Raw genomic sequence first — 23,138 nt, forward strand, 5'->3', positions numbered from 1 at the left:
TATATAATGGAATATTATTCAGCCATAAAAAAAATGAGATTTTGCCATTTGCAACAGCATGGGTGGAGCTGGAGAGTATAATGCTAAGTAAAATAAGTCAGTCAGAGAACGACAAATACATATGATTTCACCCATATGTGGAATTTAAGAAACAAAGAAATAAGTAAAGGGACAAAAGAAAAAGAGAGAGAAAGAGAGAGAGGGAGAGAGAGAGAAACCAAAAAACAGACTCTTAACTATAGAGAACAAATGGATGGTTAGCAGAGGGGAGGTGGGTGGGAGATGGGTTAATTAGGTAACGGGATTAAGGAGTGCACTTGCCGAGATGAGCACTGGGTGATGTATGGAGTTGTTCAAACACTATATTTACACCTGAAACTAATGTAGCACTGTATGTGAACTAAATGGAAATAAAATAAAAACTTTAAAAAAAATTAAAAAATCATAGGTATAAAGGTATTATCACAATTAGTTGCCATTTGACACTCAACCTACTAGGAGAAATTTTAAAGTCTAAAACTAGAATTGTTCAAAAGATTGGGATTCTCATTAATCACTGGTTCTCTGGGATACAATTTGGCTTTACCTAGTAAAGGTAAACACACATATTACCTAAAAACACTGCAATTCCACTCCTGAGAATGTACTCTAAAGAATCTCTTGCCTATATGCAGCAAGAAAACGCACAATAAAATGTTCATAGCTATGTTTTCACAAGAGCAATGACCTGGAAGCAAATCAATGTGTTGTAACAACAAATGAGAGTCGGGGCGCCTGGGTGGCTCAGTTGGTTAAGTGCCAGACTCAATCTCGGCCCAGGCCCAGGTCATGATCTCAGTTTGCGAATTCAAGCCCCGTGTGGGGCTCTGCTCTCTCTCCTTCTCTGTGCCCCGCCCCTGCTTGTGCTTTCTCTCAAGATAATTAAACATAAAAAAAAATTAAGAACAAAAGAGAGTCAAATATTTAAACATGCATTCAAGTCAAAAGGATAATATTGAGCAACAAAAGAATATCACATGTACAGAAATCTACATACATATATGGTATTATAAGAGGGAAATCAGGCCAAACTAAATAACATATCACTTAGGAATACTAATATGTTTACATTATTATTAATAAATTCAACATAATGGAAAAGCAAAGTTATTGATAATATACAATGATGGCTAAATGAGTATCTGTCTTATCATTCTTTAAATATTATATACTGTACACATGTTTGGCACATATTTTGATAGTAATATAAAATAATGTGATGAAATAATTAAGTTACAACGTGAATTTATTTTTTAACAAGTTACAAAGGAAAAGTTGAGAGACTTTCTCCTCCCTGCATCTGAAAGTACCCTCTCAGATGTTAAAATTAGACATGCAGTTTTGGTAAATTACTTGAACATCATTTTCAACAAGATTTCATACTTTCTTGTTAAAAAATAACTCACAAATATTTACTTTTGCTGTCATTTCAATTTCCATAAACGAGTTTATTTCAAAAAACAGTGACTTACTGTTGGATTTATATTTGTTTTTTCTTTTAAAAAAATACATTCTTATAAGAAAAACACACAGTCTAGTGCAGCATCAAGTCACGAGAGACAGGTACGAGGAGGGTGGTAGGTGAAAGGTTGGATTCCCTTGGGTATGAAGAGATCTGGTGTATTCTAAATGTAGATATCATTTTTCATAGGCAAAGTAACACGAAGTGTGTTGCCTCCCGTTGGTCACTGACACAGTGAGGAAGACCAGCTGAGGGAGGCTCGGGTGGTGGGGAGCAGGACGGAAAACAGACTGCCAGCCAGATGGACACCGTTCATTACAAACTGAGCCACTGGCTCAGGGCATGACTCTGGATGAGCCGTTTGACTGCCTTGTGTTTCAATTAAGACAGCCCAAGGAGGGAGGAAAAAGCACAATCTAATTGAAAAATAGACATTGTATGTCAATGGAGATTTCTGATGATAAATCTTTGATAGCACTGAGAAGTAACTGTTGGGTGATGGTTAGACCCCAAAGCCTGGGTCACTGAACATCAGCAAGTTTATTTTTAAAGCCTTATTTTTCATTGTGACACCTTCAACTGGGGATCAGTGCCTTGGCAAAACATCAAGTCACACATTGCACTACAAGTGAAATATGCTAATTATATCTTTACCGGTTTATAAAGAATTTCACAGCAGAAGCTAATAAGAATGTATGATAGATAAAACACTTATGTCGTGGATTTACTAATTTTTGACAGCTCTTTTAAAAGCAGGCAGAAGACATTATTGCTGAGACAGCTTCAAAGAGCTATTTATTATTTAAAGAAAGCATGAGAGTATCAAAAAGAGGTTGGGCTAAGACTTGGGAGAACCAAGGAATCAAGAGAATACAGAAGAAAAGCAGGTAAAAATTGTCTCCTATTCTCTCCATTTCATTTGAGAAGCTCAGAATGAAATACCTTCTCTTACATAATGGAAGAGAGCAGTTTGATGCAGGCAGAAAACGATACTAAGTGCTCATTACTTTTAACTGTGCAATTTAAATACTCAAGTGCATCAATGGAAAGGAGATTTAAATAGCAAGCTTCATTGCTATTTGCTCCTAAAAGAAAACGATCCCTACAGATTACCACATTTCGTTAAAGTCAACTTGGGGATGAATAGTAATTCTGCAGTTTGAGAAGAAGAGGGGCATGTGGGAAAACTGAAGCGTGAACAAAACAACAGTTGGGCTGTCTTCCATTGTTTATCGGGGCTTTGGGAATTCTCTGCAGCTTTGTCTTTCATGGTTGCTTAATAAATAAAAATACAGTACACAGCCTACATGTTTGGGGCGTGATTCACAGAATGGTGCTAATTCACCTAAGGGACCCTGCCTGGCTTAGTCCAGGGAGCACATCTTCTAAGCATCTGGAACCACACTGGCAATTTTCCCAAAGGCCAAGGGCTTTAGCTATTTTGCCAGTCATTTACATAGACTGGCTTAAATTATGCAGCCATCTGTATTCTTATGCACCTAGATTGAGTAAAATGAATGTACAGTCTTGAAAGCATCCATCCCTGATGTCCCCTTCACGCTGACTTTTATTCGTTTCAAACAACGGTGGAATCCGGGACATACTGAACGGTGTTCATTTAGAAAGCTCATCCGTCCTCATTTGCTTCATAGCCCACCACTTTGCCTTCTCAGTATTGTCCACCCGAACTACCATGGGCAGTTTGCAATACTGCCGGGAAAGCAGGCTCTGTAGTTGGGCTGCTGGGCATAAAATCTCCCCTATGCTATGTGTTCATGTGCGATGTTGGGCAAATGACTGCGTTTCTCTGGGCTTTGGCTTCTTGCTTCTCAAAAATCTAAGGGCAATAATCTTACAGGGTTCCTGTGAGGAAGCAATGAATTTAGCACACTGTTTGACATGCAGTAAGTTCTCAATGAGTACTGCATGTAATTATCAATATCACAGGTCATGATTGTTATTTTATCCCACCCTAGACAGAGTCACTTTCTCCAGGCAGCCCTGACTTCCTCCACTGCGATGAGGGTCACCTATTAGTGACACAGGGAACAGAGCCAGGTCGCCACGCTTCCCAGGGATGGGAGCTAATCCACAGGGGAGCTGCAAAATATGGAAACTCCTTAGATGGCATTCACAATATTGCAACCTTGGTAACGTCATACAAATGCCAGGTGATATTTAACTGCAACTACAGCGGGAGGAAAGCAGAGGGTGGGGGCGGGGAGGGGAGGGAAGATCAAAGACAGATGACTCAAAAGTGTGTGCGCATTACCTCAAAGGGCAACTTCACGCCACTCCCCTGATGTTCTAGGAACCCCAGGATTTTGGTTACAAGAGTTGGGTGGCAGCCTAACACAGAGTAAAAGGACTTTCTGATTTTGACAGGAAGGCAATCGGCACTACAGGCAGAAAGACAGCAAGTACTTAAGATTATTTTAGGTCTCGAGGAAAAATGACTCAAACATATATTGCAAATAAAGTTTATAAAAAATTCTAAAGATGTGAGTTTAGGGGCACCTGGGTGGCTCAGTCGGTTGAGCGTGCGACTTCGGCTCAGGTCATGATCTCGTGATCTGTGAGTTCAAGCCCCGCATCAGGCTCTGTGCTGACAGCTCAGAGCCTGGAGCCTGTTTCGGATTCTGTGTCTCCCTCTCTCTCTGCCCCTCTCCTGTTCATGCTCTGTCTCTCTCTGTCTCAAAAATAAATAAAACATTAAAAAAATGTGAGTTTATTTGTGGATATCAGCTAATGAAATGCCTAAGGCAAGACAACTAGATTTTTTTTATGATATTTTGGGGAAGATTGCTTATTTGATTGCTGGAAATTAAATTTGTTAATAGATGTTGCCGGTGCAGACATATATGTTATTCTCCATATAATTATCAAAGAGGGATTTGAGTTAGATCTGGCATACAAATAGGGAATTTAAATTAAAAAATAAATGTACATCAATTGTATACAAGAGCGTTCTATTCTGTCTTGTTACTTGGCATTGTCATTGCCATCTTCCCAGGGTATGTATTTGTGTGCACGTCACAGTTCCAAAACAGGAAAGAAACTACAAGAGAAGCTGGTCTTTCTATTCACTTGGGTGGAGTTAAAAGTTGTTCACACTGTGTAACATGAGAGAAAATCTAGTCTTCAGTATTTCACCTGTCCAGCTGCCCCCAATGCAGCCAGATGGAAAGTTGAGGGAACAAGGGCTTGCCCTTCTAGATATTTGGGTAGATCTTTAAAAATGCTGTTCTGGTGTGCCTGGGAGGCTCAGTCGGTTAAGCGTCTGACTTTGGCTCAGGTGGTGATCTTGCAGTGGGTGAGTTCGACCCCACATCGGGCTCAGTGCTGACAGCTCAAAGCCTGGAGCCTGCTTTGGAGTCTGTCTCCCTCTCTCTCTCTCTCTGCCCCTTCCCCACTCATGCTCTGTCTTTCGCTCTCTCTCTCAAAAATAAACATTAAAAAAAATTTTTTTTAAAGCCTTTCATTAGGTGGGCAATGAAAGTTGGCCAAATGATTCAGGAATAAATACTATAGTAAGTATTGATTTATGAGAGCACTTTAGGGAGCGCCTGGGTGGCTCAGTTGGTTAAGCATCCACTCTTGGTATCGGGCCAGGTCATGATCTCACTGGTTCCTGGGCTTGAGCCCTGCGTTGGGCTCTGTGCTGGCATCATGGAGCCTGCTTGGGATTCTCTGTCACTCTTTCTCTCTCTGCCCCTCCCCGACTTGTGCTGTCTTGTCTATCTCAGAATAAATAAACTAATAAGCTTTAAAAAAATGACAGAACACTTCACTTTTGACAGGTAGGCTGGAGGAGCATTGCAAATGAAGGCTGCCCCTACAGGGGGAAAGGTAAAAAGCAGTAGTGTTTTGAGCCTGGGCTCTGATTAAGTAAGACCTATATTCAATTTCTGACTTTGACAGTTTCTAGCTGGATAAACAATGGCCTTGGGCGAGTTAATGGAACATGCTAGGGCTCCTATTTTTCCCTATTAAAACATAAAGATTTTAGGTTGTGTTGTGAGCCTGATAAAATAATTAGTAATTATTATATTAACTAATAATATCATTGACTTTGCATGAGTATAGGCTGTTGTAAGCTGACAGTATAGATACTGTACGATACAGAGAAATAGGCATGGGTATAAAGAAATCGATGATGTGAAGACAGAGGAGAGAACATATAAATTCAAATTTCACAGCAGTAATCAAATAATATCTACCATCAGATGGAGCATAAGTAGTTCCCATCCAGGCCTGCAGTCTTCTGGACCTGTGTCATGCTGCTTAATGGCCTTGATGGGCTACATCTTGTCCCTGGTTAACGAGGGTTCAGTGGCCTTGGCTGGTTGCAGCTTCACAAGACACAGAGGCCATGCATGCTCACGTTAGCGTCTAATTTTATTTTTCCCCTAGAAGTTGTTCTGAATTGACAATTTAGTGTTCAGCAATTTAAAATCAATTGGATTTGTTTTTCTTTTTAAGTATTTGTTTCTGGGAACACCATGGAAAAGCACAGTGTCAGGCTTTTGAATATTTATATTAAAAGCAAAGAAAAAATTATAGAAGGAGATTAAATGCTTTAGTTTTCTTGTAATCCTTTCACCTTTCCCGGTCTTCTGTCTACCTCCTTCCCTGCCCCCTACTTTGGTGGACAAATCACTTATCATCAATTTACTCCTGAATATCTTGAACAATTTTGATGAACAAACATACTCTCTGAGTCACAATGCTTGGGGAACCACATGTCCTTTTTACATTTCACATTCACCAGAGCTTTGGATTTAATTATACTAGAGAATTCTTTCCCACTGAATTAAGTATCACACTTCAATATCAAAACTGCACTGAAAGCTCTGATATTGAATTGGTGTAATTTTAACCTTCTAAGAGAATTGGTTGGTGTGGAGTTTCTATCCAGCTAGTACATGCTTTGACTTTATGAAACCTTCTTTGAAAAGTGTCTGATTACTTTCAGGGGTGAGGTCTGTCCTTTTGTCCTGACAAAGCTCACTTTTCCATTCTTGCTGCCAAAATGTTTTGCCATTGTGGGATTTTCCCAACTGTTGCTTGGAAGTCAAATTAAAGGTCTTAGGCAATTTCAGCTTTAAAATGCCATGTAACAGACAGAATGGAGGCGAGACTGAATTCTACCAGTAAGCAAGTTAGGTCAGTTCTACACAGCCATGGACGAATATGGATAGAACCAAAACATTTCGGCTTTTCACTTTGCTACTGCTTTATAAGACAGACTTAAAAAGAAAAAAAAAAAAGGTGGAAACTAACTTTCTACTGCTAGAGGAAAAATTATTCTAGAATTTTTTTTATTAGACTCGGATTCTCAGAGTCTTTAGGAAATACAATGGATGTTTAATTAATTCGTGCATCTAAAACTTAAACCACATTATTTCCTTTTCATAGGCTGAGTGGAAATAATTCTTCTACAGGGACAATCTAACCTTCCTTTATGCTTCTTGCTTTCTCAATGTCTCATCTCAGCATGTGTTTTTACAGTCCCCTTCGTACCCAAAGCCTGAGTTGGCTGATAACAAGAACAAGATGGGAAAAAAGTGATTAGATTGTGTAGGGTTTAATTACTTTCCTCCTGCTCTGTCCCCACTCCCCACAGCCCTATGGAGCTACTCATGGAGAGAATTGCTGGAGCTAGACCCCAAACTCCCGAAAAGCTACCAAAGAACTAAGTGGCCAGAATAGAGAAGACCTGTAAGTCAGAGATCCTCACTGATACACGGAGGGAGAAATAGAAAAAAAGCTGGGAGGGGCGCCTGGGTGGCTCAGTCGGTTAAGCGTCCGACTTCAGCTCAGGTCATGATCTTGCGGTCCGGTCCGTGAGTTTGAGCCCCCGCGTCGGGCTCTGTGCTGACAGCTCAGAGCCCGGAGCCTGTTTTGGATTCTGTGTCTCCCTCTCTCTGACCCTCCCCCGTTCATTCTCTGTCTCTCCCTGTCTCAAAAATACATAAAATGTTAAAAAAAATTTTTTTTTAATTTAAAAAAAAAAAAAAAAAGAAAAAAAGCTGGGAGTCTTCAAATAACCTAGTAACATGCAAAGAGGAGAGAGACCTCTTCGAACAATTTCCAGACTCAGAGAATGAAACGTATTTAGCACTGGACCTGTTCAATAAGGATTTTCCTGCTCCCTCTTCCTACCTTCAATCCCTGCTGCCCACACCTGGAGGCATAGAAGCAGCAGCTATTAAGAAAGGAGGGAAGGGGCACCTGGGTGGCTCAGTCGGTTACGCATCTGACTTTGAGTCCCACCTCGGGCTCTGTGCTCTCAGAGCGTGGAGCCTGTTTCAGATCCTGTGTCTTCCTCTCCCTCTGCCCCTCCCCCACTCAGTCTCTGTTTCTGTCTCTCAAAAATTAATAAGCGTTAAAAAAAAGTTAAAAAAAAAAAAAGGAAAGGAGGGGAGGGGCACATGGGTGGCTCAGTCAGTTAAGGTCTGACTCTTGATCTCAGCTAAGGTCATGATCTTGCGATTTGTGAGTTCAAACCCCACGTCGGGGCTCTGTGCTGACAGCTCAGAGCCTGGAGTCTGCTTCGGATTCTATGTCTCCCCTTCTCTCTGCCCCTCCCCTGCTCATGCTTTCTCTCTCAAAATAACTAAATAAACTTAAAAATAAAAGGAGGGGAGAAGGGAAGAAACTGATCATTTCTTTTTCCTCAGCTGCATGACAGAAGAATTATCTATGAATGAAGATCAAAGTGTTGATTACTTCATAGAACCAAACATTCTATTAAAAAAAATTACTGTGTATTTTGTGTCTTAGGTCACCATTGGACTCTAAAAATGGTCAGAAAATAAAGGAACTGCTTTTTATTTTTATTTTTTGCTTAACCCAGGAGTAAGATAAAATAGATTGCTGGAAAACTCAATGAACATAAGAATTCAATTAAGTTTGCTTTGTGATAAGCATCCCACACATCAGGTTTGTGCACTGTACTAGTTACTGGTGACCTCATGAAATTTGGCCACAACCAGAATCCTAGAAATCTAGTTTCCCCATAAGATACTGGAAAAGGATAGAAAATCCGAACTATTTGGAAGAGACTCCTTTTAGGGATAAATATTTATCATCTGTAACGCATTGGTCAAGAATCAACAGCTCATGAGTGAGACGTGAAAGACGGCCGAGAAAAAAGTGTGACGTTATGGCTGACATTTTCACCAGTTTATGGTGTACCTCAAAGGGTATCAAGTTTTCTCTCTCGTCAGGAACATGTGTAAATCCTGGTGGAGATGCAAGAGGGCTTTGTGGCTTCCTGCTGCCGACTCTGGAGTATGATACTACTTCTCAATGCTGTATTTACCTGACCAGTGAAGTCACTTGGTATACAAGGTCACAGGTCATATCACAATTCCTGGGCTTTGCTTTTATTTAGTCACTAAAAACTTTGTTTAATGTTTGCTTATTTATTTAGAGAGACACAGCGACAAAGCGCGAGCAGGGGAGGGTCTGAGAGAAGGAGACAGAATCTGAAACAGGCTCCACGGTCTGAGCTGTCAGCACAGAGCCTGAGGCTGGACCTGAACCCACGAACCGTGAGATCATGACCTGAGCCGAAGTCGAAGACTTAACTGGCTGAGCCACCCGGTGCGCCCCTGCGGGGCTTTGCTTTGAAATAGCATCGCTCCTTCTTGCCAAAAATCCATCTAACAATCTTAAAACCGGAAGCAATCCGTGAGTGACTATGTTCTTACCTTAAAGCATCACAAGACTCCCAGTGTGTGGTTTCCATTCTTTTCCAAGAAAAGTCTAACGCCACAAGAATTTAGAGAACAAGTCGGCTGTCACCGCTCAGAGGGATTAAGCAGGGTCAAGGATTATTTCAAGCATCTGTTGCTAGGGGTATAGATGCCATAGACCCAAAGAGGAAGATGAGGGATAAATATACAGTAGACGCCCCCCCTTTCCATGGGGGACACCTTCATTCCAGGACGCCACAGGGACGCCTGAAACTGTGGACAGTACTAAACCCTAGGTATACTGGTTTTTCCCATCCATATTCACCTATGATAAAGTTTAACTTATGAATGAGGCACGGTAAAAAAAAAAAAAAAAAAAAAAAAAAAAAAAAAAAAAAAGACTAACAGTAAAATAGAATTATGAAACTATATTGTAATAAAAATTATGTGAACATATTCCCTCCCTCTCTCAAAATATTACACTGTATTGCATTGACTCACCCTTGTGAGGATGCGAACGACGAAACGCCCACGACTGAGAAGAGGAAGTGAGGCGAGTGACGTAGGCCTTTGCTGCGTAAAATTAGGTTACTATTCACCTTCTGAGGATTCGTCAGAGGGAGGGTCTTCCGCTTTCAGACCGCGGTTGATCTCGGGTCATTGAAACTGCGTCAAGGGAATCAGCAGATAAAGGGGAACTAGTGTTGGGGAGTTTTAAGTTAAGTTTTAGGTGAAAGTAATGGTACTTTTGAATTGTAATGTTAATGAGACAGATGGAGACGTTTGAAGCGTGGAGGAGATGACAGTGTATTAAATAAGGTCAGCGTAAGGTTAATTCAAGGTGAAGCTACGAGGGCATTGCTCACCTTGAGGCTAACCACAAGATACCATTTCCAAACTGGAGTTAAAGTAAAAGAGAAAGATGGAGAGCTTCGAAGTTAAGAGAAAGGAAGAACGTGTTCCTATTTTGATGACCTGAAATCTTAGGAGTCAAAAATAAAAAAAAATCTTATGAAAATCCATAATTACTAAAGACCTTGATCATATCAGTAAAAATACTGGTCTTTATATTACTTTTTAAAAGTCAAATCTGGGTAAAAGTATTTGAAAATGGTGTTAGAATGGTTTCATATTTGTGGAAAGTATGATTTAGTTATAGTGTATATAAACCATAAACATATTTAAAGATATTTATTTTACAGAAAATAAAATACCTTTGCGAAATATTACAGAGTTAAAACCAGAAAATATTCTACTAATTTTATTCCCGACATTAAAGTACTAACCATCACAGTCTCAACTTCTTCTAAAAGTAAATTTTACCCAGAAGGGTCAAAATAATTTTAATGATCTCACTGCAAAAGTCAAAATGCTGTGTTCATTGGGATCTCTCATAATAGCCTCGCCCATTGTAATTATGCTTATATTTAACTTCTGAATATACGTAAAATAATAAAAATCCAAAAGGCTGTCTTCCCTTCCCCCTTTCCACTCATTTTTTACCTTTTCATGCCCCCTTCCCATCCCTTCCTTCAGTAACTATGTGTATATCCATGTTCAATGTACTGTACTAGGTGCTTTGGCTGATGATGATAAGATAGAGTCCAGAGATAATATAAAGCAGGTACAAATATAATTATAACACAAGTTAGAATATTGTCTGGTTCATTAGTTATGAATTATTGAATGGTGGTTATAAATGTTGAATGAACAAATTCTCTGTTCATTTCCGATTGATTCTGTCTAGGTGTTAATGTAAGACAAATTAGGATGGAGTGATGGTTAATTTCAAAACTCACAATGCTATAATTTAAAAAAGTAAATAGATGCATTATGAAGCAAATAAGCCTGTTGTGTACTTTTGAATTTCATATTGATTTAGCTTTCTGCAGAATATATGCAGCAGTGTAATTAATTTTGAATGATCAGATAATGTTATTGTCAGGTTATACAGATTTAATTCATAGCAAGCTCTTAAAAGTGAGAAGTACATAAAACCCAAGCTGTTGACTATTAGTTTCAGTAAGTGCATTGAAGTAATTTTTTCACAAGTGCCCTTTAGGTAATTCAGATTTTCAGACTTGATCATGAACCTTTCTGGTTCATTTCTATGCCACCTAAATTTTAAATATATACAGGAAAATTTGTAGGTCAACATGGTGATAAAGTCTAATTTGGCAGGTTAAGGAAAAAAATTTGTTGCGATTTTAAAAATTAAAGCATTTCTTATTATGCACTAGTTATACTTGAAAAGAATTTCCTAAATCTTATGAATTCACTTAGCGGCGCACACACATCTTAATTACATAATTACTTGAAGCAAGCACTCTAATCCATCTTGTTCATTTTACACTTTATAAAAGAAACAAGCTAATTATGGCTTTACACTGAAGAAAAATACAAACTTGTATCATATTTACAGGCTTCATTGTACACTCTGCCGCTCAGACATGAAATAAGTAGAGAAAAAACACAAGTGGTCATTATGCTGCATGCTGTAACAGTGTTTTTAAAATGTTAAAGATACCATTGAACCAACCCTTACTAAAGGGTGGAGGGCATGCTGATCAGGGAGCCACGCTCCCAGAGAATAACTTGAAACGGACAGGGTGAAGATTTATGTGCAGTGATGGAAGAATGAAGGAAATGTTAGTACAAGGCACAGGCCAGCCTGATGACAAGTGAAACATTAATGCGTAATATTCAGGCATACCATGCAATATACAAGCAAGGAGAATGGCAGAGAGGAAATATTTGAACATCTACTTATATAGGCTCACTCTCAAGGAAGGCAACTTTGCTACTGCAAAAGCCTTCAATTGAACTATAATAACCTGATATACGGTCCTTCAAACTTATGTTTAGAAAATAATAGACAAATCAAGAGCACTGGAACCATAGGAAAATACTAGAGTGTGGTATATTTAGAGCCCTGGAACCATGGATACTGTCATAATCGCATGGAACTCAGGTGGTGCAAGAGGTTCGATCCAGTCTCAAGCCCATCAGGTGTGATCTCGGATCAAGTTCATGCTGGATCAATGGTTCACATACAACTCAAATGAGGTGTATTAATTCTGTGGCAACTCCTCAAAATGCCTCTCTTGTTTGGGGTCCCCTACATGAAGTGGCAACCTAGAAAGGATATAATCTTACAACCATCAGGGTAGGCAAGGCTCAATTTGTGCCCAGAGTAAGAGCTAAAGGTCCTTCATAAGCAGAAATTAGCTTGGAAATGGGATCACTGCTTGCGCCAGAACTGTGAGCAAAGCGTCTATGTGAGTCATGTGTATGGGTAGTGGCATTTTACAAATCTAGCAAATTTACAGTCAAAACATCAGAATTACTTCAATCACTTGATTAAATATTACAGGGGAGTGTGTGTCAAATCTTATTTCTAGTTAGCAATACCACAGTTTTAAACTACTACTTGATTACAGATTTTGATTATAAAATCCGAAGTGAGATCATTTTTGGCATATAGATGATGCTTATTTTAGTCAATTTTATATTTTATCTAAAGTAAAAACTGATGTCCTGGGTCACACGCAATTAATTTTCATATGTTTTACACATTTGTTACAAAGGCAAACCAATGTCCAATGTGAACTACACCATCTTCAAATGATTGATTTTAGATAGATGAAGCTGTTCTTCTAGACACAAAATTGTCCTGTTTTCAATGTGCGTACCACTTTTCAAATAAAATGAGGATAAAATGGCAACTATTTCCTTTTGAAATTTGATGTTTTCTGAATGTGTATATTGACAGTATTTCTCCCAGTTATATGACAGTTATTAATATTACACTCAAAAAAAATCTCAGTGAAAAGTTTTATCATGAAATCTATTGATCACTATTAGTTTAATTTCACTTACATTACTTTTAATAGGAACAAAACCTTATTGACCAACAAATAATTTGTTGTACACATCTGCTGGGAGATCAATTTCCATGCGTCTCTTGTTTTTACATGTCTTGTGATCAGAGGCAGTGACTGCTGTTTTTCTGTGCTATTTTTTTCAAGGAATTTTTTTTATAGCTAACAGCCTTGGGAGATACAGTGTCGCTCTCTAAAGCAGAGGCAGGATTTCCTAATATAATGATGATAGGACATGATATGGGATATAATATAATGTAATTCCTCTAGAACACATGAGCAGACAGGTTTACTATCCATTATATAAGATTTGAGTTCCCTAGGCTCAGGGATCTTCTTTAACACAACCCATTGCAGGTACAAATATCACCTGGCCCCCTTAGAGTTGCCCTTTGGGAGTTTTGTTCATAGAACTGGAGGAAGGCAATGCTGATATTTCTTGAGTAATAAAGTCCTTTGCCTTTGTCTATGGGTCTCACGGCTTTTGACAGAATCTGTGAAACTGTGGTGTGCTTCTAGTTTGCTAGAAGCAAACTTCTAACTTCTAGTTCACTTCTAGTTTGGATTGAACCTCAGACCGCTCATTGTTCTGAACATCTTGAAAAGAAACAAAGAACAGTGGGACTACTTCAAGAGGGGAGGAAGGAGACAAGGTTTTCCCTCCATGCACGCTTTCTGAATTTCTACCCTTGGCGTTACATGTGTAGGTGTATTATATTAGTCTGGTTTCTTTAGTTTGTCATAATCTCCTTTGTTTGTGGATATGTGGGGAGGGGGGCTTATGCGTGCATACGTGTGTGTTGTGTGTTTGTTTTTACAAGGGAACAGCCCCCTAAACAGTTGTTGCAAGGATTCAGGAGCTTAGATTTTAGAAACAGCTGGCTGATTTTCCCCCACCACTACTTTAGCTAAGAGGAATGAGACAATATAGCAGATAGAAAACTATATACCACTGTTTAACTTTAGGTCTACAGAGTATTGAAATATATTCAAATAAGGTTTGACAGACTTCTGAACTGATCTATAAAATGAAGTGTGTGCAGCCTTTGCCTTTATGTATTTCATGTTAATGAACCAGGTCAGACTTTCTCTCTTTGCCGAGAGTGGGCCTGGTGAGCGGAATATACACGGTGTGACTTCTGACAAAGGAGGATTAGCTCCAAACACATGGTGGGCTTTCAGGGGCTCTGGGAAAAAGTCTTCCTGAAATAACTCTTCCATTTGCTCTCAGATGCCTGGAATTCTTTATCACCAAAAGGAAATCCTTTCATCCAATGTTTGTAGTAAAGGATTAAAATGCATATACGCTGAGAAAGGTGCCTCCTCGCTTAAACTGACTCTGTGGCATATATGAATAATAGATTTCCTGAAAGCAGGTCTTCAGTCTTAAATGGGTAGTAGGACATACCTTTATGCAGAAGAGGGAAATGGCATCACAATGATTTTGTTATTTAAGATAACTATCACTAACCTAATCCGGGGCTGGCAGGTAGATTTTACTTCTCATGCAAACTCTACTTAATTGTCAGCGGCTTCCTAGTGGGCTTTTCATGAAGAATTCTGGGGCATAGTGAAATAGCTCTGGGGTCAGTTAGCCATGGCTGCCAAAGTACCAAGGGAAAGTCGATACACACATGCTGGATATTTGGTATCTCTGATCTACATTATTAGTTGCAAATGGCTTTCTAAAAGTAACTGTGTCCATTTAGAATATCACAACATCTATGGCCAGGAACTGATGCTTCTGGTTCTTGCTTCTGAGTTGAGTCCCCGGGTTCAATCAGAAGGTCACAGATATCGGATGACTAATAAATTCTGGCACCAAATAAGTCATCAAGGATCTACTAGTGACTGGGCAACCTGGCTAACTCCGCTATTGTTAAAAATGTTTTTCTACAAGTGAAAGAAACTCAACTTTAACCAGCTTAAGCCAACGGGGAAAATTAATAGCTCATGTTACCAAATTACAAGAAGGGCAGGGGTGTGGCCTCAGAGCTTGCTAAAGCCATGAATTTGAATACCATCAGGATGCCCTGATGGATGGCCAGGTCCCTCATTGCTACCAGTTTTTGTTTCTCTGCTTAGTTTTGATAGACACATATTCTGTGTGATGCTGGTAGTAAAGATACCAGCAGCTTTTGAGTTAACTTACTGTTTTGGAATTAGCATCAAGCAGAAAGGGACTCTGATTTCTTAGACTCAATTAGAGAAAAAAGTAAATGATGACAAGGGGCCAGAGACTTTGGGCAGAATCATGATAGACTACTACTGACCTTACTTGGCTTCAGGGTTATCACTGGATATATCTATGGCCAGGGACGTATGTTTCTAATAAGTCAGTTTCCTCTTAAACCACAGACTTTAAGTCATTTTGCAAAAAGGGGAAGAGTTCTGCTCTTCCCATTGATTCCATTGCTGGGCAGTAAAAACCATTTAGTGTCTTGCCAATTCCTAGATTCCATAGGCAATTTTGATCAGGGACAGAAATCTTACCTTCAAGAGATGTATTTTATTTCTACACAACAAAAAGAAGTATGCTAATTTTCTTTAACAAAAATTCTAGTAGCTTTCTGTCATCTACAAGGAAATATATCATTCCCTAACATGGCCTAAAGAGTTCTCAGTCTTGTTTTCCACCCGTCTTTTTAGCCTCCTTACCTGGCATTCTCTACCAATTCAACTACCTTCCATCCCATAAGTCTAGCCTCTCATTACTCAATCATCCTTCAGATAAGCTATTTTCTTTCCTGGGTTTCTGCTTCTGTCCCTCTAACATGAGCTTCTCAACTCAGAGAACTTCTCCCTATTCTTCAAGATCCAGCATAAAACTTTACTCTTCTAGGAAAACTTGAACATTTCATTTCCTCCCTCATCCTTCCTCACAAGGACTTATTCAGTCTACTTTTCATCCTTCAGGAGCACTTCACTTTTTATTGTTCTATTATAACACATCTCCTTGTATTTTAATAGTTTTATTGATGTGTAATCTATGTGCTGTAACATTTATTTAAACCTGTAGTTCACTTGTTTTTAGTATATTCACAGAGTTGTACAACCACATCACCTAGTTTTACAACATTTTTATTAATTATTCCACAACCCTTGGACTTGTTAGTAGTGATTCTCCATCTTCCTTCCCCACCCCTAGCTACTCCTCTCCTACAGCTCTAGGGACTGCTCATCTACTTTCTTTCTCTCTAGATTTGGCTATTTTGGATTGTTTCATATAAATAGATAAATGTATGTGGTCTTTTGTGACTTGCTTCTTTCACTTGGAATATTTTAGAGGTTGATCCATGTTATAGCATGCGTCAGTAATTCATTTTCTTGAGCTTGTTGAATAATATTCCACTGCACGGATATCACATTCTATTTATTCACTTATTGGTGGATGGACATTTGGGTTGTTTTCACTTTTTGATTATTACGAATAAAGCTGCTATAAATGTTTGTCTACAAGTGTTTGTGTGGCTGTGCATTTTCATTTCTCTTGGGTAAATACCTGGGAGTGGAATTGTTGGATAATGTGATAATTCTATGTTTAGCATTTTGAGAAACTGCCCAAATCTTTTCTGATCTGGCTGCACCATTTTCTATTCTTGCCAACAACCTATGAGGGTTATAGTTTCTACACAGCTTGTATCTTAACTATCATTTACATATGTCTTTTCCAATAGACTGAAGACTGTGTTCTAGTATGAGCTGGTTTTCATTAATCTTTATCTCATCAGGATTTTCCTAAAATATGCAAAACACTAGAGGAGAGAAGAAAGATTGAGGTTAGGAAACAGCTTGATAAATAAAAATTATTCCAGGCTTTCCATGAACTAATTTTTCCCAGCATTCTTAACAGGATGGGTTTTAATATATTATTTAGCATGATTTCCACACATATTACTGGTCCTTAATATCTAAAAATAATAATTTTGTCAATATTTCCTCAGGATTTGACCAAGGTTCCATGAGAAAGTGATATTGTAATATTCCTGGATTTGATTTTTTAAAGTATAAATCATTCAAGTAACTACATCCTTAGCAGCAATTCCATTAAGGGAGGGGCAAAATTATGTTCAGCAGTGATTCTGAGAAAAACACAAGAGAACTTAGAAAATCTAGTTTTGCCCCAAAATAATTTAAACTAAAAATAAAACTATAAAACTAATGGGATATTTCTCAACTAAAAACAATCAAATAATATTCTGTTACACAACAGACATTGAATTTCACCATGGCCCTATCTGTTTATATAAAATTTTCCGAATTTACACGGATGGTGTGAATTACCCACAAGTTCAAAGGGGTGATTTTATAATATGTACAATTCTTCACTTAAATCTTCATTGTGCAAGAATGCCAAGCATTTTCCTGGGCATTGGAAATACTGTAGCAAATCAGGGAGGCAAGATCTCAGCTCTCATGGGGCTTGGAGGCTAATGGGAGAGACAGCCAGACAATTAACAAAAGAACAATAAATAAAGACCAAAACGCTGTAAAATGCGTGACTTAGAAACGCTTCTGTCCAGAACTGAGACACCAGTCAATCAATCACCAGCGGTTATAGATCACCCCCCCAGGGTATTAGTACTTGCAAGCATCTTGGAGTAAATAATTGAAATTTTCCTTTGTGCAGTGAAATAGAGGCTCAGGAATTGTTCTAACAACTTTGGATTTTAAAAATGCTTCAAAATGGTGTTACACTGTGATTACCGAATATTTATTAGGAGGCCCCAGGAGGCTTGTCCTGGATGTACACCAACGTGTCTCCACATTGTTTCACGATGAATTCTTCTATTGAGTTCATAATTTGTATCACTGATTTTAACAAATTGACACTAAACTTCTACAGGTTTAATATTTTCCCCAACCTTCAACCATGTAAGGACATGTTCTTCATGATAAATCTTCAATGCAATCGTATGTATTTCCAGCATAAGTATGTCAGATTTTCAGAATCAATTTTTCTTGATGGTCTGACTTGAAAGATATTACATTATAAAAAGAGACTCAGTTATCATTAAAAAAAAAATCTAGTTTAGTAAATCCACATTTATCCACATATGACTACCTTTCAGGGTAAAAGAAATCCTGATCCTAAAATTTTATTATATTTTAATCTAATTTTCATATTTTGGGTGCAGATATTAAAATGAATCACATATATCTTCACTACTGGGGTCTAACCTAAAACAAAAATTTTCCCAAATGGCAAGATCAAGGAAAGATATACGAGTTAAAAAACATAATTTTATATGCTATGTTTTTATTAATACAATACAGAATGAATTGAGATGATTTTGTTCTATCCTATATACAGTGAGAATAGCCACTGTGAGTCTGCAAATGAATTTTTCTCGTTCACAACTACTCTGGAAATCTCTGCCTTACAGCAGATTTGACACTTAAAAATAGGGGGAAAAGGTGTTTCATACTAATATTCTTGAAACATGATTTGATTGAAATCTTTCAAAACAGTCATTTCCTTTAATTATAGTATGGTTTTTTTTTTAATTTTTTTTTCAACGTTTATTTATTTTTGGGACAGAGAGAGACAGAGCATGAACGGGCGAGGGGCAGAGAGAGAGGGAGACACAGAATCAGAAACAGGCTCCAGGCTCTGAGCCATCAGCCCAGAGCCTGACGCGGGGCTCGAACTCATGGACCGCGAGATCGTGACCTGGCTGAAGTCGGACGCTTAACCGACTGCGCCACCCAGGCGCCCCTAATTATAGTATGTTTTTGAATGATATAATTTATGACATTTTTATAGCAAAAAGATAAGCCATAAAAAGTACCCTACGAGACATACAACCCATATTTTGATTTTATGGGTAAGAAAAAGCATTCTTTTTTTAGGGTTTTCTTTTCATGAGAATTCAAAATCAAATTGTGCAACAGCATGTAACACAATAAGAACACATATTGAAAGAAATGATTTCTGTTGTTTTGTATTATGTTGATTGGTTGTCCATGGGTGGCCCAGGAGGGAACTGAGTTATAATTTTTATTTTTATTGCTGCAATCTACTTTAATTTATAAATGCTATCTTGCATGAGTTTACAATGAAGATAGAGTTAGTGTGCCTCAATATGCAAATTTGTTAAAAAAAAAGGGCAACTTGATTCTTGTTCAATTACTTAGGAAATCAACTGTAAGCCCATTGTCACATTGAGAAGCACAGATTTGTTGATTTTACTTCACTACTTTCCATTTGTCATTGCTATTTGTGTATTCTTTTTGCATGTTCTCCACACTTATATGTGATGGCTATTATATGTGAAATTTCAGGAAGATTAATATACTGAGGTCTGAAAATTCAAGTGTGCCAGTAAGCATTGTCTGGTAAACTATGCAAATATTTCCATGTAATGCTAGTCTTGAACTTGACTAGCAATTGGTCACCCTTTTATTTTTATGCAATCCTTTTCTTTACTGATTTTTTACAGTAAACACATTTTATTTATTTAATCCATTCACTGATCAGATATTCATCTGAAGATGCTATATGGCAAGCATTATCCTGGGCATTGGAAATACTGTAGTGAATCACAGAGGCAAGATCTCAGCTCTCATGGAGCTTGGAGGCTAATGGGAGAGACAGCCAGCCAACTAACAACAACAACAAAAAAAAACAATAAATAAAGATCCAAATGCCAAAAAAACTAAACAAGGTAATGCGGAAAGGGAGCTTGGGGTGCTTTGTGAGATGGCATAGTTAAGAATGGCCATTGTTAGTAGGTGACATTTGAGCGGAACCCTCAATAATAAGAGAGAAGAAACCATGTCAAGATCTTAGAAAATTTCCTTCCAGACAGAGGAAACAGCAAGGCAAAGATTCTATGTCTGTGATTTGCCGCCATTTACATTTACCTAGCTATTCTTTACATAAACATTTTACCCATGCTAATGGGGCATAAGAGTGTTTGTCCTTATTCATTTTACTTGGAGGGTTGTACAGTTTGGAGGAAAGATCAATTGATGATCATTCTCTATATTTATCTGCCAGGATAACATACTGTATTTTACTGGTGCAAGTAGCTGTTGGGGTTGAACTCTCCTGTGTTCTCGAAACTAGACCTTCTCAGGGCGCCTGGGTGGCTCAGTGGGTTAGTTGTCTGACTTTGGCTCAGGTCATGATCTCACAGTTTGTGGGTTTGAGCCCTGCATCGGGCTCTGTGCTGACAGCTCAGAGCCTGGAGCCTGCTTTGGATTCTGTGTCTCCCTCTCTCTCTGTTCCTCTCCCGCTCATGCTCTGTCATTTTAAATAAAAACATTTAAAGAAAGAAAAAAAGAAACTAGATCTTCTCTTGGGATTACCAGTGCTGAGAGTATCATATAGAGTATCATAGAGTATCATATAGAGAGTATAATATCATATGTAGTATCATATAGAGTATCACATAGAAAGCGGGTGGGGGTCGGGGTCGGGGTGGGGGATGGATAGCTTTTGGGATGAGAAGAGAAACCAGAAGTGCCAGCCTCTGGTCTAAAACAACAGTAAAACTCTGTCGTATTTCAGGTTTCGTTTTGTAAGGAAAAACAATGAGTTTATTTTCCAATATATCTGTGTTACCATGCTGAATTGCTATTTTCATTTCTGTCCTTAAGAGCACACAGATGCATCAATCCTTAAAAAATAGACATTTCTGATTATTATTCCAAGGGTTCTCAAATTGGCTTTTGCACTTGGTAAAAGTACAATAAAAAATGTGACTATAAGGCTGTGTATATATACATATATATGAATGTGTGTGTATATATATATGTATATATATACACACACACTCATATATATGTATATATACAATGTATTATATATAACATAATATGTATACATTTTATATACACACATAGATATGTACATGTATATACATATTTATATCAGAATTACCAAAATCAACTAAAACTACCAAATAAAACAGAAAAAAATTAGTGATACTCCCTCCAAAAAGTCAAAGTTAAGAGGTGTCAGGCATCTGATTAGCCATATCCAGATGCTTGCACATACACACTCAAGCACAAGCACTCATATTCAACCCCTAAAGAGAGGGGTGAGGTCAAAAGGCTTGACTGAGGTCATACAGAGTCATAGTGGTTGATCTGAGACCAGGGCTGTCAATTCAGTTCAGAGTTTCCTCCCAGGGAATATGACAGGCCAGCATAGAAGGTACCTGCACATGGCCTTATTCTTTCTTACTCTCCTAATTTGATTATTTTTTCTTGCCACAGTAGTTAAGTAAGATATTTTGGCAGGCATTTAGAAAGAGGAGTGCCACATAAATGTAAACGAGCTGGTGGGCAATTCTGCTGTGGGACTGAGGAGAAATTAGGTATTGGCCATGTCCAAAGGCAGAGAGGGCCATGGCTTAATGAATACCCAGTGTTGCTGATAACTCTGACCTTCTTTTTTCTCTGCTGGAAAAAAAAATTATAGGGCTCAATTGCTCTTTAAGCATTTATAAAGGGGAAAAGAAAAGGCTAGCGTTTGAAACACTGCATTTTTGGCTTTCTTTTATTTTTAAAATTCTCCTTATTGTTACAGCCCTTTACATCATGGTTGTAAAAATTATTCTATAATGCCATGCTTTTCTGTTTTTCTTACCTTGAAGAATAGTAACCAATAATGACATTTTTTTCCAGTTGCTACCTATCACCCTACTGCAACCAATTATCCCTAATCATAAGACGCTCTCTTTAATGCATAATGGTTTTGAAGAGTGTTCGTCTTAAACCTGATATCTTATTCCATAGCTGGAGCTGTAGGGACTGTTCCTGAATATTCTCTAAAACATTTCTTGCAATTCAAATGAGGCTAGCCAACATTGTTCCCTCAAATCTTCCTCATATGGAGATTCTTTTGTCACCCGTCCGAACGTCAATGTGCCTACTAACGGGCAAATTTTAAGAGGCACAAAAATATACGTATGCTTTGTATGAAGGACCTGAAAAAGACTAGACGTGCGTTTTCGAATCTGATATCCTTGTAGAGTGTTTCTTTGTCATAGAGTTTCTCACTCTCAGAGATCATTTGCTAATCTGGGACCGGGTAAACTCAGCCATGAACAAAAACTCTTAGAGAAAGGGGTTGCTGATGATCGTTCACCTTTCAATGGCCAATGCACAGTCAGAGCTTGAGCCACGAGCAGATTCTCAATACAGGTTCATACGATTCATCACTGCACGTGTTCCATCTCTCCTCTTATAGAACAACTTGAATAAAGCAAAGGAAGTCTGTCTCCATAACTAAAGTGTCTCATCAGATCAATGATCTGATACATAATTTTGTGTGCTTATTCTTCTTTTTGTAGCTGAATGGATGCAAATGATCAACACTAATGTCACAGAACTGGCATCAGGTAACAATTTTCTGAGGGTTTCGGTTATACAGTTTCCAATATGTGCAACCCTGTTTTATAACACCATTCATAGATGTTACAATAATTGGCAAAAGACCACATATATGGTTCCCATCACCTTGAATATCTTCCAGAACTCACCTTGTGAATGACTTCTTAAACCCTGATCCCCCTCTGCCTTTTCTCTACCAGCCAGAGCCTTCCCAGTTTCACCCAGACTAATTTCACAAAGCAAATACTCAGAATCAATTGGCAAGTGATTACAAGTCATTAGCTTCTTGCTGGGCTAATTAGAAGTCATTAACTTTAAGGGTCAGGACACAGAATATCCTTGCCTTAGGTTTCTGAACCCAATTTGAAGCTATACATGAAAAAGAACATCTAAATACACTTCCCAGAATACATTTAAAAAGTAGTAAGAGTTTCAATTCTGAAGAGCCTCAGTGGTGTTACAAAATAAATAAATAAACATACAAAACTACAAACTCACTTTTGAAAAATGTGACATCCCACTGAGTTGGACTCTCGCCAAAAAGCCTACTCGATCAATTCCTATAATCGAAGGTGGTTACCCAGGGGTACCTAGATACTAAAGTTCCAGTTTCTTTGCCCTAGAAGTGTCTTGGCTACTGGAGCACTGTCGTATTAGCCCACATTACCTGTGGAACTCCCACGTGTGCGTGCACATCCACATCCACCT

General features: G+C 38.3%; 1 long non-coding RNA gene across 1 annotated transcript in view; it reads right to left on the reverse strand.

Annotated features, from left to right (window-relative positions):
- The window catches only part of LOC147581496 (uncharacterized), a 126,047-nt gene extending 116,066 nt beyond the window's left edge, over positions 1-9,981 (reverse strand). Inside the window, exon 1 of the long non-coding RNA XR_015249974.1 lies at positions 9,706-9,981. This is a non-coding gene — a long non-coding RNA (uncharacterized LOC147581496). The remainder of the gene's footprint in view (positions 1-9,705) is intronic.
- Between the last annotated feature and the right edge of the window lie 13,157 nt (positions 9,982-23,138).

The sequence above is a fragment of the Puma concolor genome, chromosome B1, assembly GCF_028749965.1.
Source record: "Puma concolor isolate L17-30 chromosome B1, mPumCon1.1.hap2, whole genome shotgun sequence".
Taxonomy (NCBI): domain Eukaryota; kingdom Metazoa; phylum Chordata; class Mammalia; order Carnivora; family Felidae; genus Puma; species Puma concolor.